This window comes from Acinonyx jubatus, chromosome E3 (assembly GCF_027475565.1).
Source record: "Acinonyx jubatus isolate Ajub_Pintada_27869175 chromosome E3, VMU_Ajub_asm_v1.0, whole genome shotgun sequence".
Taxonomy (NCBI): Eukaryota; Metazoa; Chordata; class Mammalia; order Carnivora; family Felidae; genus Acinonyx; species Acinonyx jubatus.
In genome coordinates, this window is record NC_069398.1 from 20604029 (window position 1) to 20620669 (window position 16641).

Genomic DNA, 16641 nt, shown 5'->3' on the forward strand with positions numbered 1-16641 from the left:
TCTGGGCTCAGGTCATGATCTCATAGTTAGTGGGTTCAAGCCCCACATCAGGCTCTGTGCTGACAGTGCGGAGCCTGCTTGGGATTCTCTCTCATTCTCTGTCCCTCCCCAGCTCTCTCTCTCTCTCTCTCAAAATAAATAAATCAATTATAAGACAAATCAATAGATAAACATTTAAAATTTAAAAAAATGAATTTTCAAAAAAATATTTTTGAAAAAACAGGCAAAAAATAAATAATTAAAGGTCTATTGTCTCCTAAAATTAATAAATTGATTTTTCATTTACCCTTCAGCTTTAATACAAGTTGATTTTCTACCGTCTAATGGGGAAGAGGACAGAGAACTAATGAAAGGTGAACCTGTAAAACAGACCCTGGTGGGTAAAGCCCATTGGCCCAGTTTCCTCTCCCCACCCCACCTCCACCCCTAAGGTTTTGGCCTTGTGTAAATATATGAGCCTGGAGATGTAAACTTGGAAGTTGTCAGCTTTGAGAATTTATGTGGTCACCAAAGAAATGAAGGCAGGTAGAGAGCAGATCCAAAGATGTATCTGGAGACATCCCAAAATTATGAGTATAGGAATAGGAGAAATGAGCAGGTCCCTATCTCTTTGAGGATAAATCCAAACCCCAAAGCTTGGTTTGTCAACCATCATACCCATTCCTGGCCCTCGATGCCTGCACACACCATGTTGCTGCATGACTCTGTGCCTTCGCTCATGCCCTTCCCTCTGCCTTCATTCTCATTTTTTTTGTTTGTTTTTTGTCTTTGTGGGGTTTTTTAAATTTATTTTTGAAAGAGAGAGCAAGACAGAGTGTGAGCAGGGGAGGAGCAAAGAGAGAGAGAGAGAGAAAATCTGAAGCAGGCTCCAGGCTCTGAGCTGTCAGCAGAGAGCACAATGTGGGACTCAAACCCATGAACCTTGAGATCATGACCTAAGCTGAAGTTGGACACTTAACCGACTGAGCCACCCAGGCGCCCCTGCCCTTTTCCTATGCAGCAATTAGGCTGTTTCCATTTCGCACTTTCACAACCAACTCCACGCCGTCCATTCCTCAGGCGGTTCTTGATCCTGTGCTCACATGCAAGACTGCCCAGCTGCGTTCTAGGAATAGAGATGTGGCCTGGCGGCCTGGTGGGCCTGCTCATCTTCCCCTTTACTGGGCATCCTGAGGGCCCTCCATGGGGCTGGTACACATGGGTGCTTTCATTTCCTGCTGCCCCACAGAAGGGAAGTGCCCGGCCACCGGCTCTGCCCTTGACCCAGGGCAGATCCCTGTGGCTCCCTATTCACCACTTCTGCCTGTGTCTGGTTCACAAAGAGGCCTCGCTTACTTTAATCTTGACTAGATCTTTCCGGGTCTGTTTCTTTTTGTGCTTTAGTCACCGGTATTTTGTATCTGAAACATGGAGTCATTTTGCTATTTGACTGTAGGTCTGTCTTAAGCTACTTTTCTGGGCATTTCTCCCATCCCTCAGCACACTTCTGCTTATGGGCCTCTTGGGCCCAGAAATACTTTCCCAGGCTTGTCTTGGAGGCTGTAGCACTGTTTGGGCTGATCTCCGGGTCATCTTTCTAAGCGTGGTTCAGATGCCAAGTCTTTCGTTTCCTCCCCCTTTTCCTTCTTCCTGGGATGGCAGCTGTCAGCACATTTATACTCAGGGGACAGCACTAGAGTCCTGGCTTTCTGGCTTTCGCCAGACTGTGACTTTCTGGCAGCTGACCCTCTTCCTTGTCCCATGACTACCATCACATGGTCCCTGACCCCCAAGTGAGAGCCTACAGAGCATCACTGGGGCAAAGGTGAGGTATGTGTGGGTGCCCACTGATTTCCTATCACTTGATGACAGTAACGATAGAAATCCTGTGAGCAGGCATTCTGCTAAGGGATCCGTATGGCTCTGAAAGACTATAAAATGACTATTCTGTCTCTATCACGGATGAGGAAATTAAGGCTCAGAGAGGTAAAATGACTTACTCAAGGTAATACACCCAAAACTACATTTACCATTGTTGATGGCACATTCACTCCTTTTCCCAAATTACCCTACATCCAAAGGACTTTCTGATGTCTAAGAAGGAAAATACTAATGCTTTCCCTTCGTGGTCTAGTGCAGCAACACAAAATGTCCCTGCAAAGATTGTATGGTCACAGCTTTGAATTTAATAAGCAAGTCACAGGATACTCAGCTGATCAGAGCACAAGTCTGAGACTTCCTATTTTGCTCCCCAATAGATAAATTTTATTGCATTTAAACATTATCTCAAATAGGTCCTGGGACTCATTTGGCAACTTCTTGCTTCTGTAGCTGAATGACCTCAGATCTTTTCATCAGCCCACCAATCAGTTCCTTTCTAAGAGACAGATAACATCTAAAATTTTTCTGATAGCCTGTGATTGATTAACTGCTGTAGCTTGCTGAATCAAAGAAGCTGAGTTTGGTACAAGTTCAATGCCAGTAACTTTCTGGGCTTGAGATACTGAACAAGTAATACCGGGCCTCACTTTACCCAGCAGATTGATTTTTTTCATTCGTGAAAAATCAGATTTCAACAAGAGACCCACCCTCCTGAATACAGATATAAATGGGGGAAGTGAGCACACACAGACCTCCTCCTAATGGAAACCCAGTGGAACACCCTTGATCATGTGCTATATTTGACTACAGACTGTGTGAACTGTCACCAGTTTCTCTTTGTCAACCCAGAATCTCTTGCTTTTCTTTCCAAGGAGGCTGATTTCTAAAGTGATGAGGTCCCTCCACAGGATTCCTCTGGGCTTTCACAATACCTGGTCTTTCAGAGTGATAACATTTCTGGAATGTGGACAGTCTGGCTAGTGATAAATGGTCCCCTTTCTTGCAGTGGATTCAGCAAAGAGAGCTATCAGCACAGAGCCCAGCGTGGAGCTTGATCTCATGAACCGTGAGATCATGACCTGAGCTGAAATCAAGAGTCGGATGCTTAACTGAACCACCCAGGCACCCCCTGATGTTTATTTTTTTTAACAGCTTTATTGAAATAGAATTCAAACACCACATAATTCATTCATCTACAGTATACAATGCAATAATTTTTAGTATATTCACAGATGTGTGTGACCATCATTGCAATCAAGTTTGGAACATTTTCATCACCTCAAAAGGAAACTCTGTGCTCTTTGCTTTCTATCCTTCTATCCCTCCCATCCAGTCCTAAGCAACCGTTAATCTATTTTTTGTCTAGATTTTGTATAGATTTGTCTATTCCAGATGTTTTATGTAAGTTGAATTATATAATATGTGGTCTTTTGCATCTTTTTAAAAAAATACTTATTTATTTTTTAGAGAGAGACAGTGGGTGAGGGGCAGAGAGACAAAGACAGAGGATCTGAAGCAGGTATACCCGGACAACAGAGAGCCCAGTGTGGGGCTTGAACTCACAAACTGTGAGATCATGACCTGAGCCAAAGTCGGATGCTTAACCAACTGAGCCACCCAGGCACCCCTGGGCTTTTGCCTCTTAATGTTTGAAAATAAATGTGTCTATATTATAATCCTGCTTTGTGAATTGAGAATATGTAATCAGTGTTTTTAGGTCTGTCACTTTATACATTTTTTTCAAGATTAGCAGAACATTACGGAAAATATGGAATCACATTTTCTCCTCCCTTCCCTAAAAAAAATGCCCAGAGGCGTTTTTTGTTTTGTTTTGTTTTTTCTTTAAGAGTTCACTCCAGGGGAAACAAAAGGAAGAGGAGGAAAAAATAACAACCCAGGGAGTCAGGAGGTTGGTTTTTTTGTTTTTTTTTTTTTTAATTTTTTTTCAACGTTTTTTATCTATTTTTGGGACAGAGAGAGACAGAGCATGAATGGGGGAGGGGCAGAGAGAGAGGGAGACACAGAATCGGAAACAGGCTCCAGGCTCCGAGCCATCAGCCCAGAGCCTGACGCGGGGCTCGAACTCACGGACCGCGAGATCGTGACCTGGCTGAAGTCGGACGCCTAACCGACTGCACCACCCAGGCGCCCCTAAGGAGGTTTTGAACTTGTATTGAAGTTCTCGCTATCCAGGCCCTTGATCTCCAGGCTCTGCCTGCTGTGGGGTCGGAGTTCACCTTTGAGGAGCAAACGTCAGGGAGATGGGTCAGGGCTGCCTCCTCTCCCATTTCCAGACTGCAGAGCTGCTCTGCCGATAGGAAGGATGCTTGAGGACATCCCAGAGATGGACTTTCAAAGGGGTAAGAGTAGAGAAAAGAGATGAATGTCCCGTTGTCTGGAGGAGGGAGGATTTATCAGAGCAAGGACTGAAGATGAAGTAGTTGCCAACAGCCCAGGCCAGCTCTCAAGCCTGGCTCGGGGAGCCATAGGGTACTTCAGGGTGCAGAGGGCATTCTTCAAGGTCAGCCACAGGACAGGCATCAGCTAAGGCAGCGAATGAAAGCTCTGCTTGGGTCCTGACCCTGAGGAGGGAGCTTGTCAAACTGATCCACTCCTGATTTCACCTTTAGGGAAGATCAACCAGGTCCCTGCTCCCACAACAGTCCCTTTCCTTAGCAAAAATGACAATCCCTAGTCTCGAATATTGGGCAGGAAGCATACAACTCTAAGACATGATCCAGAAGTGAGTGGCTGAACTCACGGAGTTCAGTAGATGCTCTAAGGAGGAGGGTGGCTCTGGAAACCTCAAAATCCAAATTCTACTGGGTAATGTCAAATGAGTGGGGGAGGGGGAGTCGTTCTGGCTGAACTGGAGCAGACGGGAAACATAAAACAAGGCAAACAGGTCCAGTGCCGTGTGGAGACCTGGTTTACAATAAGAAGACAAGAGGGGGAAACACAAAAACAGGCTAACGTGATCATAAGAGGCTTTGAAGTTGTGTTTGGAACAAGAACATGGTGACTGGCTGCCTGCAGCTTGTCTTACACCTCAGCTGTCTGGGAAAGTGATCTTCAGATTAGAAATGGAAGAATAGGGGCACCTGGGTGGCTCAGTCAATTAAGCATCAGATTTCTGGTCTTGGCTCAGATCATGATCTCATTCATTGTTTTGATCGAGCCCCACATTGGGCTCTGCACTGACAGTGAGGAGCCTGCTTGGTATTCTCTCTCTCTCTCTCTCTCTCTCTCTGCCCATCCCCCGCTCACTCTCTTTAAATAAATAAACTTAAAAAAAAAGGAATAGAAGAATAAATATCAGTAAAGGAATCTGAAAGCCGAGTGTAGTGGGTTGAATGTGCCTCTCCCCACTTCAAATTCATGTTCACCCAGAACTTCAGAATGTGACTGTATTAGTTTTCTAGGGTTGGTGTAACACACTATCACTCTAGCAGCTTTCTCATGGATTCTTTGGGATTTTCTAAATACAGAATCCTGCCATCCATGAACAGACATAGTTTTATCTCTTTCCAGTTTGGAGGTCTTTTATTTCTTTCTCTTATCTAATTGCACTGGCTACAATATTGAATAGCAGCAGTAAAAGCGGGCATCCTTGTCTTGTTCCTTATCTTAAGGGAAAGGCTTTCAGTCTGTGAATATGATGTTTACTGTGGGTTTTTCATAAATGCCCTTTATCTAGCAAATAATCAACATTAAAATTTTCTTGTCCATAATGAGATATTGTATATGCAGAACACCCTAATTATTAATAAGCCAATGTATTATGATACTGATAAAAAAGATTATCGTAATTGTATAAATAAATACATGCCTTTTATTATGTTTAGGAAATTTCCCTTTATTCCTACTTTTGAGTTATTTATTTATTTATTTATTTATAATTTGATTTGAGAGAGAGGGAGTGTGCACGTGTGCACACGTGAGCAGGGGAGGAGCCAAGGGGAAGAGATAGAGACAAAGGGAGAGAGAGAGAGAGAAAGAGAGAGAGAGAGAGAAAATCTCAAGCAGGCTCCACACTCAGCACAGAGCCTGATGCCGGGCTCAATCCCAGAACCTGGGATCATGACCAGAGATGAAATCAAGAGTCGAACACTCAGCTGACTGAGCCACCCAGGCGCCCCACCTGAGAGGTGTTTTTTTTTTAATGTTTATTTATTTTTGAGAGAGAGAGAAACAGAGTGCAAACAGGGGAGGGCAGAGAGAGAGGGAAACACAATCTGAAGCAGGCTAAAGGCTCTGAGCTGTCAGCACACAGCCCAATGTGGGGCTTGAACCCACAAACCATGAGATCATGACCTGAGCTGAAGTTGGACACTTAACCGACTGAGCCACCCAGGTGTCCCGAGAGTTTTTTTTTTTTTTTAATCAAAGTATAGTTGACAAAAATATGGAACGCTTCACAAATTTGCGTGCCATCCTTGCACAGGGGCCATGTTTAGCTTCCCTATATCATTCCAATTTTACTTGTCAAAGCAAACATGATTTTTCTGAGAGTTTTTATCATAAAACAATGTTGGATATTGTCAAATGCCTTTTCTGCTCCAACTAAGATGATCATATGCTTTTGTCTTCATTCTATTAATGTGATGTATCACATTGACTGATTTTCTTACGATGAATCACACCCTTGCATTTCTGGGCTAAATCTTACTTGGTCGTGGTGAATAATTCTCTTAATGTGTTGTTGGATTCAATTTGCTAATATCTTGTCAAGAATCTTTGCATCTATATTCATAAGGGACATTGATCTGTAATCTTCTTGTGATGTCTTCATCAGGGTAATGCTGACCTCATGGGGTGAGTTAGGAACTGTCTCCTCCTCTTCAATTTTTTGGAAGAATTTGAGAAAGATTGGTGTTAATTCTTTAAATATTTGGTAGAATTCACTTGTGAAGCCATCTGGTGCTGGACTTTTCATTGTTGGGAGCTTTTTGGTTACTGATTCAATCTTTTGCTATAGGTGTGTTCAGATCTCCCATTTCTTCTTGAGTCACTTCAGGTCATTTGCATGTTTCAAGGAATTTGTCCGTGTCTTCTGGGTTATTTAATTTGTTGGTGCACAACTGTTTATAGTATTCTCTTATAATCCTTTTTATCTCTATAAGCTTAGTAATAATGTTCCCATTTTCACTTCTGATCTTAGTTACTTATATCTTGTTTTTCTGTGTAAGTCTATGCCATGGTCTGAAGATTTGTGTTCCCTCAAAATTCATATGGTAAATCCTAATGCTCAATGTGATGGTATTAGGAGGTGGGGCCTTTGGGGTGATTAGGTCATGAGGGCAGAGTCTTTATTCATGAGATTAGAGCCCTTATATAAGAGGCTTCAGAAAGCAACCTCACCCCTTCTACCATGCAAGGATACAATGAAAAACCTGTGACCCAGAAGAGGGCCCTCATCTGACCATGCTGGCACCCTGATCTTGAACATCCAATCTTCAGAGCTATGAGAAACAGACTTGTTTTATATAAGCTATCCACTCTGTGGTGTTTTGTTCTAACAACCTGACCAGACTAGGATAGTCTTGCTGAAAGTGTATCAATATTGTCAATCTTTTCAAAGAATCAACTTTTTGCTTCAATGATTTTTCTCCTCAATTTTTTTGGGGGTGACACAATTTAACCCATAGGAATGGCTCTATTTGGACACAGGGTCTTTACAGATATAATTAGTTAAGATGAGGTCATATTGGATTAGGATGGGTCCTAAATCCAGTGACTAATGTCCTTCTACATTCCCACCAACAGTACCAAAGTGCCTTCAACTTTTCCACATTATTGTCAACACTAGCTATTTTATAGGTTTTGATAGTAGCCATCCTACTGGGTGTGAGGTGATATTCAATTGCAGGTTTTTTTTAATGATTATTTATTTATTTTTGAGAGATAGAGAGGAAGAGCACATGTGCATGGACATGCACACGAGTTGGGGAGGGGCAGAAAGAGAGAGAGAGAGAGAATCCCAAGAAAGTTCAGCACAGAGCCCAACATGGGCTTGATCTCACAAACTGTGAGACCACAACTTCAGCTGAAATCCAGAGTCGGATGCTTAATAGACTGAGCCACCCAAGTGCCCCCCACCTCATTGTAGCTTTGATTTGCATTTCCCTATTGATTAGTGATACTAAACATGTTTTTATGTGCTTATTGGCCATTTGTATATCTTACTTGGATAAATGTCTGTTCAAGGACTTTGCCCATTTTTGAATCAGGCTGTTTGTTTTCTTGTGGTTGAATTGGAGTTAACTATAGCCTCTGGATATTATTTTCTTAACAGATACATGATTTGCAAATATTTTCTCCCATTCTGTGGGTTGCTTTTTACTCTGTTGCTAGTGTCTTTTGGTGCACAAAATTCTTAAATTTTTATTAAGTCAATCTATTTTTTTCCCTTTGGCATCATATCCAAGAAATCATTGCCAAATCCAATGTCCTGTAGCTTTTACCCTGTGTTTTCTTCCAAGGGTTCTGGGTCTTATATTTAGGTCATAGATCCATTTTAGTTCATTCTGTACATGGTATTCAGTAAGGGTCCAATTTCATTCTTTTGCACATGGATATTCAGTTTTCTCAGCACCATTTGGTGAAGACTATCTTTCCCCACTGAATGGTTTTGGCACCTTTTTGAAAATCGTTGGGCTATATATGTGAGAGTTTGTTTCTGAACTCTGTTCTGTTACTCTATATGTCTGTCTTTATGCCACTATCACACTGGGTTTTTTTTTTTTAATGTTTTTTTTTTTATTTTTGAGAGAGAGTATGAGCAGGGGAGGAGCAGAGAGACAGGGAGACATAGAATCTGAAGCAGGATCCAGGCTTCGAGCTGTCAGCACAGAGCCCAACATGGGTCTCGAACCCACAATGGTGAGATCATGAGCTGAAGTTGGATGCTTAACTGACTGAGCCACCCAGGTGTCCTCACACTGGTTTGACTACTATAGCTTTGCTGTAGGTTTTGAAATCAGGAAATATGAGACCCCAACTTTTTTCCCCCTCACAATTGTCTTGGTTATTTGGGGTCTCTTATGATTCCATACGCATTTTAGGATGAGTTTTTCTATTTTTCTAAAAACACGATTTGGATTTCGACTTAAAAATTGCATTAAACATGTAGATCACTAAGTGTCCATGAACTTGGGATGTCATTCCATTTTATAATGTCTTCTTCAATTTCTTTCAGCAGTGTTTTGTAGTTATAATTGTATAAATCTTTCACCTCTTTGGTTAAGTTAATTCATATGTATTTTATTCTTTTTGATGCTGTTGTAAATAAAATTTTCTTAATTTATTTTTTGGATGGTTCAGTGTTAGTGTGTAGGACTGCAGTTGGTATTTGTGTGTTACCTCATATCTTGCTAATTTCCTGCATTTATTAGTTCTAATAGTTTTTTTTTAATTTTTTTAATGTTTATTTATTTTTGAGACAGAGAGAGACAGAGCATGAATGGGGGAGGGTCAGAGAGAGAGGGAGACACAGAATCTGAAGCAGGCTCCAGGCTCTGAGCTGTCAGCACAGAGCCCGACACAGGGCTCGAACTCACGGACCGTGAGATCATGACCTGAGCCAAAGTCAGACGCTTAACCAACTAAGCCACCCAGGCACCCCAAGTTCTAATAGTTTTTTAATGAAATCTTTAGGATCTTCTGCATATATGGCAATATTGTCTGTGAATAGAAATAATTTTATGTCTTTTTTTCCAATTTGGAAGCTCTTTATTTCTTTTTCCTGCCTGATGACTCTAGGTAGGACTTCTAGGATTATGTTGAAGAAGTGGGCATCCTTTTCTTGCTCCTGATCTTAGAGGGAAAGCTTTCCATCCTTTTACCTCTGCATATGATGTTTGCTGTAGGTTTTTCATATATGGCTTGTATTATGTTGAGTTAGTTTCCTTCTATTTCTAGTTTGTTGAGTTTTTTCAAGGGCTTTCTCTGAATCTATTGAAATAATCATATGGGGTTTCTTTCCTTCATTCAGTTAATGTGGTATATCACACTGATTAATTTTTGTATGTTGAACCATCCTTGCCTTCTAGGGGAACTCTCTCTTGGTCATAGTGTATAATCCTTTTAATATGTTAATATTACTTTCAGAACTGTGACATATTATATTTAATTTAAAGAGGGGGGATTTCTTGAAGGAATGGTCAACACTGTCTAGAATCTCAGAGAGGTCAAGTAGGATAAGGACTGAGGGATTTAGTTATTAAGAGGTTTTTGTTAAACTTGTGCACGAATGTTCTTTTTAAAAAAATTGTTTTAATGTTTATTTATTTTTGAGAGACAGACAGAACTTAAGCAGGGGTGGGGGAGGGAGAGAGAGAGGAAGACACAGAATCTGAAGCAGGCTCTGAGCTGTTAACACAGAGTCTAATGTGGGGCTCAAAGCCACAAACCATGTAATCATGACCTGAGCTGAAGTTGGATGCTTAACTGGCTGAGCCACCCAGATACCCCGTACATGAATGTTCTCAGTGGCACTATTCATAATGGCCAAAGGGTGGAAACAACCCATATGTTTATCATTAATGGTTAAACAAAATGTTGTATATCATAAAATTGAGTATTATTCAGCCATCAAAAGGAATGAAATTCTGATAGATGCTACAATGTGGATGAACCTTGAAAACATTATGCTAAGTGAAAAAAGACAGGCGCAAAAAGCCACATATGATATGATTCCATATATATGAAATATTCAGTAGACAAGCCAATATAGACAGAAAGTAGATTAATGGTTTCCAGGGGCTTGGGGGAAGTGCTCAGATCAGGTTAGGAGGTTGAAGAAGGTGTGAAAGCTTTGGTCTAGGTGCCATGGGGAGGGGAGGGAAAGTTGAGCAAAAATAAGTGAAAAACTGAACATTTGGCTAAGCTTTTAGGCCCAATCTTGCACATTCAGATGCAACAGGAGTTGGTAAGAGATTGGTGTTACTGAGAACAAGGTGAGTTTGTAGAATTTCTGTGGGTGATGTGGTGGCTGATAGCAGGATGCTGATGAGACTGGAAGAAACAGAAAATTTTCGAGAAAGGGAAGAAGATGAGTTCCACAAGGTCTAAATAAACTTAAAGCATTGAGGGCAATATCTGGTCCATGTAGAAAATACTTATTTTTTTTTAATATGAATTTATTGTCAAATTGGTTTCCATACAATACTTATTTGTTAGAAATAATAGTTGATTATTTTGGAGGGGTGTCAGTTTTTTTGAGGTATAATTCACATATCATACAATTCATCCCCTGTATTGGTCAACTGTCTTTAAGTTTTTATTTATTTATTTTTGAGGTAGAGAGGAAGAGTGCACACGAGTGGGGGAAGGGCAGAGAGACTCCCAAGCAGGCTCCACGCTGTCAGCACAGAGCCCGACAAGGGGTTCAGTCCCACAAACTGTGAGATCATAGCCCGCATCAGACGTTTAACTGACTGAGCCACCCAGCCACCCCTGGTCAACTATTTTTTGACCAGCGTACCAAGATAATTCAATTGGGTATGAATTGTCTTTTCAACAAATGGTGCTCAGACACATAGATTTCCATATGGGAAAGAATGAAGTTGGACCTTTTCCTTAATACTAAATACAAAAAGTAACTCACATCCTAGTGCACATGAAGTGATCTTTCATTTTGGTTTTGATTTGTATTTCCCCAATGATTAATGATGTTCAATATTGCTTAGTGTGCTTATTGGCCATTTTTGTATCTCCTTTGGAGAAATATCTCTTCAGATACTTTGCCCATTTTTAATTCAAATAGATAAAATTAAAATAAAATTCAACTTATTGTTGAATTGTAAAAGTTCATTTTATATTCTGGATACTAGACCCTTGTCAGGTATATGATTTACAAATATTTTCTCCCATTTATGAATGTCTTTTCGTTTCCTTTGAAGCACAAAAGTTTCTGGTGGGCTTCCTTTTGAGGTGATGAAATGTTCTAAAATTGATTATGGTGATTATTGCACAGCTCTACCAACATACTAAAAGCCATTAAACCGAACACTTTAAAAGTGTGTCTCATGGCATATGAATTATAACTCAATAGTGCTATTATTTAAAAAAATAAAGGAATGAATGAGTAAAAGGAGTGGAGAATGTGCATTTAGAAAAAAAATTGATAGGGGAACCTGGATGGCTCAGTCGGTTAAGCATTCAGCTCAGGTCATGATCTCACAGCTTGAGTTCGAGCCCTGCATTGGGCTTTGTGCTGACAGCCCAGAGCCTGGAGCCTGCTTCAGATTCTGTGTCTCCCTCTCTCTCTGTCCCTCCCCCACTTGCGCTCTGTCTCTCTCTCAAAAATGAACATTAAATAATTTTTTAAAGAAAAAAGAAAAAGAATTGATAGATACTGTGACCCAATATAGTTTCACCTAAATACAAATCCTATAAAAATAACTTCATCTCCCTTTTTGATAAAGTTTTTTATCAGAATTTTTGATAACGTTCTTAATCCCTTTTAGACCTGGGTGAGGGAATGCTCTAACAAAGGCTATCTGGATTTCAGTAAGATATTTGAAAAATCTAGAACAGATGACAGCATTACTGATCTCACAGTTTGTGGGATAGAGGCCCGTGTTGGGCTTTGTGCTGACAGCATAGAACCTGCTTGGGATTCTATCTCCCTCTGTCTGTCAAGCTGCTACTGCTTGAACTTTCTCTCTCTCTCTCTCAAAAACAAATAAACACTTAAAAAAAGTAAGCTGGAAAAAGTTCTCAGATTATATGCCATAGGGCTTCAGTCATCTGCATTACTTTCTTCATCATTTTTATTGGTGATTTCAGAGGAGAAAAATAGATAAAATCCTGATCAAACTTGCAGGAGTCAGAGAACCAAGCCAACTTTGGATGAATTCTACAAGGGAAAATTTTAGTTTGTACTTTTTCAAATAATTACAGAATACAGGAGGAGACATAGTTCCACAGTGCTCATGTAGAACATAACTCTGGAGTTTTGACTTTGAGTCTACCTGCTTTGTGGTAGATGTCAATGCAATCTTGGTTCAAAAGAACAGTAATCATATGTTCTGGACATCAGTGGCTGCTAAACCCACAGCCATTGCTCCCCTCTTTTCTTCCTTGTAGACCTGGATTTTGTTCAGAAGACAACAGGCTCAGGGATGTGGGGCCTGCCCCAATCCACAAGGGATGATTAAAGTTTAGCGTAAGAGCCAGTAAGACAACCTCTTTCCCTTTTGCAAGGAACTTGCTTTCTCAGCATTCCTGGAAGCTAAGAGTATAGAATGCAAGAGAGATAAATTGAGGTAAGAACGGTTAAGCAGGGGCACCTGGGTGGCTCAGTGGGTTAAGCAGCCGACTTCAGCTCAGATCATGATCTCATGGTCTGTGAGTTCAAGGCCTGCACCGGGCTCTGCACTGACAGTGTAAAGTCTATTTGGGATTCTTTCTCTCCCTCTCTCTCTGCCCCTCCCCTGCTCACAATTTCTCAAAATAAATAACCTTAAAAAAAAAAAAAGAACTGTTAAGCAAAAAGGAACTTGATAATTTGGGAAATTCTCAGTCTATCTAGATTGCAAAAGATTCTGAAATTAGAAGATTCACTGTCAGGCAAGCATGCTTTAGGGAGAAAACCTACGGTGTGGCTGAACCTTTTGCTAGTGCCTGGAGATCAAAAGACCAGAGCACTCTGGTGTTAAGAGTGCTCTTTGAAGAGATCTGGCACATGATTTCCAGATCCCCTCAGATATCTCAGCAGAAGTCAGGAATAGAGATGTGATTATCTAGGAAAGATCTGTAGAGAAATCCCTTGTCTCATGAAGTGAACTCCCCTGACATATACAAAGCTCTTGAGAATGTTACATCAGCAAAAACACTGCTAGCGAGGCCTAAAAGGAAAAGAGAGAAAAGGAAATTAAGGAAGGCTTTCTGATTTTCCTCAAACAGGAAACAGGGTCATATATTTACATGTTACTCAATGGTAAAGATGCGCTACCTTCAAGAAAAAGGAACGGTCATTCCGCAGGTGGTGGTACAGGCCCAGGGCACAGAGCTTAAGGGCAGAGAGGATTACAGGGATCCCCTGCTTTTCAGAAGTTTGCCTTATGCCACTTCACTTTTAAGTTTATTTCTTTTGAGGGAGAGAGCGATTGGGGGAAGGAAGGGCAGGGAGAGGAGACAGAGAATCCCACGCAGGCTCCTCGCTGTCAGCACAGAGCCTGACTCGGGGCTCAAACTCAAGAACTGTGAGATGGTGACCTGAGCTGAGATCAAGAGTCAGAAGCTTAACCGAGTCACCCGGGCACCCCTGTATCCAACTTCTCTTTTATGGAAGACCTACATTAGTACCTGTTTTCACTAACCAAAAGAAATCCAAAGATTTTTGCTTTCAAGAAGACAAAAAAAAAAAAAAAGCGCAAAATTAGCATTTTGTTTTGCTGTGAGCCATTACAGAGGTAGCACGTACCCAGAGCAGTGAGAGTGGCATCACCAAGCTCCTTCCCCGAGAACTACACTCAGCATCTCAGCATCGAGCCGCCATAGCTTTGAACTGTGTCTATGAGCATCTGTGCTTTGCCTTGATTTATTTTGGGCATCCAGTAGCAAGATATGTGGTAAGGTATCAGAATAGCCTAGGAGAGGTTATTTTGGGGGGCCTGGGAATGATCAAAAGTTTTCCATATAAATTAATGGTAATTGCTTTATCACTTTATAGCATTTTGGCTTATGAAAAGTTTCATAGGAACACTGTACTTTCAGAGACCAGGGAAAATGTATATTCGCAGGCCTTGAAACCTAATGGAGTGTTCTGGGTTGGATTTCAAAGTTGCTTGGAACTAGTGATTGCTTTTTCCCTTCCATTTTCTTCCTTTTCAAATTGAAATGCCTCTAAGTATTATCTCAAGCGTTATATTCTGGGATTAGATTATTTGTTTCTTGACTTTGTATGTGTGAACTCTAATCCAAACCACAATCATAAGAGATTCACAGATTCATGGATAGAGAGGAATTTTGCCCCAGGATGGATCAGACCCAGAGTCTCACCGTATCTAATTTAGATGACTTAGGTAATGAGATATGAGACTTCTGAGCTGATAAGATTTAGAACTTGCATTGAGGCTATAAGGGGTTGAGACTTTGGGGGAACATAGAATGGAGTGAATGAATGTTTTGCATGTGGGATGGACATTAATCCTTGAGAGCCAGACAACAAAATGTAGTAGACTGAATGATTCCCCAATGTCATAATCCCCAAAGATGTCACCTAACATGGTAAAAGGGACCCTGCAGATGTGATTAAGGATCTTGAGATGAAGCAATGATCTTGGTTTGTCCAGATGGATCCAGTAAAATCACAAGGGTCTTTATAAAAGGGAGGCAGAGAGGTCAGTCAGAAGATGCGACAAAGGAAGCAGAGGGTCAGAGTTAGAGATGGCAGTTATGCTGCTAGCCTTGAAGGTGGAAGGAAAGGGCCACAAAGCCAAGGAACACAGATGGTTTTTAGAAACGGAAAACTACAAGAAAACAGATTCTTCTTTAGAATCTCTGAAAAAAAAAAGCATAGCCCTGCTGACCCTTGATTTTGTCTCAGTAGAACCCATTTCAGACTCTGACCTCACAAAGTGTAAGATAAATGTTTATGTTGTTTTATGCCACTGTATGGGGTAATCTGTTACAGCAGCAATAGGAACCCAATACAAGGTCACACTGAGCTTTGGTGTAAATAGCCAGTTGGTGCCAGAATAGAAAGAGGCAGACACAGGGCGTAACTCAACCACGTATGGACAGTCTGGAGAAAGTTACACAAATTCTTGCTCTCCCTGAGACAGGAGAGACTCCTTTCTGGTCAAGTTGGACCGCATGTGTCTAGGCTCACATGTGGAAGGCTGGTTCCAGTTAAGGAGAAACTTTTAATAGGAGTGTCTGAACGTAAAGCTCCGCTTTAGATTGGGGTGTGCCCCACTGATGGAGGTGGTATGGCAGGATGTATTATAATTACTATTTTAATCCTATCTGCTGTTTGATGGACATAAATCCCTTCATTTCTGAGACTAGATTTTAGGCATTCTCTGGATCAGCACTTTGACTCTAACATGTGCAACAAGCATCTGGTGAGTTTGTTAAAATGCAGATTCTGGGGCGCCTGGGTGGCTCATTCGGTTAAGCGGCTGACTCTTGATTTCGTCTCAGGTCATCATCCCAGGCTTCGTGACATCGAGCCCCACATCAGGCTCTGTGTTGACGGTGTGGAGCCTGCTTGGGATTCTCTCTCTCTCTCTCTCTCTCTCTCTCTCAAAATAAATAAGTTAACATTTAATTTTTTTTAACATTTTTATTTATTTTTGAGACAGAGAGAGACAGAGCATGAACAGGGGAGGGTCAGAGAGAGGGAGACACAGAATCTGAAACAGGCTCCAGGCTCTGAGCTGTCAGCACAGAGCCCGACGCGGGGCTCGAACTCACAGACCGCGAGATCGTGACCTGAGCCGAAGTCGGCCGCTTAACCGACTGAGCCACCCAGGCGCCCCAATAAGTTAACATTTAAAAAATAAATTAAATAAAATAAAATGCAGACTCTGAATCAGGTCAAGTTGGGACCCAGGTGAGGTGCTGGTCTGTAGCAACTCTGGGTAACAAGATTCTAGAGACCAGTTATTTTTCAAAGTTGAACGCACATCAGAATCACCTGAAGGCCTTATGAAAACAGCTGGGCCTCACACAGAATCCGATTTAATAGGTTTCATTAAGGCCTGAAAGTCTGCATTTAAAAATTTTTTTAATGTTTTTTTTTTTTCTTTTTTGAGAAAGAAGAGGGGG

At 41.3% G+C, this 16641-nt stretch overlaps 1 long non-coding RNA gene and 1 other non-coding gene across 2 annotated transcripts; one reads left to right on the forward strand and one right to left on the reverse strand.

Annotated features, from left to right (window-relative positions):
- The first annotated feature begins 316 nt into the window (after window positions 1–316).
- Window positions 317–13345, forward strand: LOC128313598 (uncharacterized). Its single transcript, XR_008294520.1, has 2 exons — window positions 317–3769; window positions 4020–13345. It is a non-coding gene; the product is annotated as an uncharacterized LOC128313598 (long non-coding RNA).
- Window positions 6260–6363, reverse strand: LOC113594602 (U6 spliceosomal RNA). The gene has a single exon (XR_003415006.1). It is a non-coding gene; the product is annotated as a U6 spliceosomal RNA (small nuclear RNA).
- Window positions 13346–16641: the final 3296 nt, after the last annotated feature.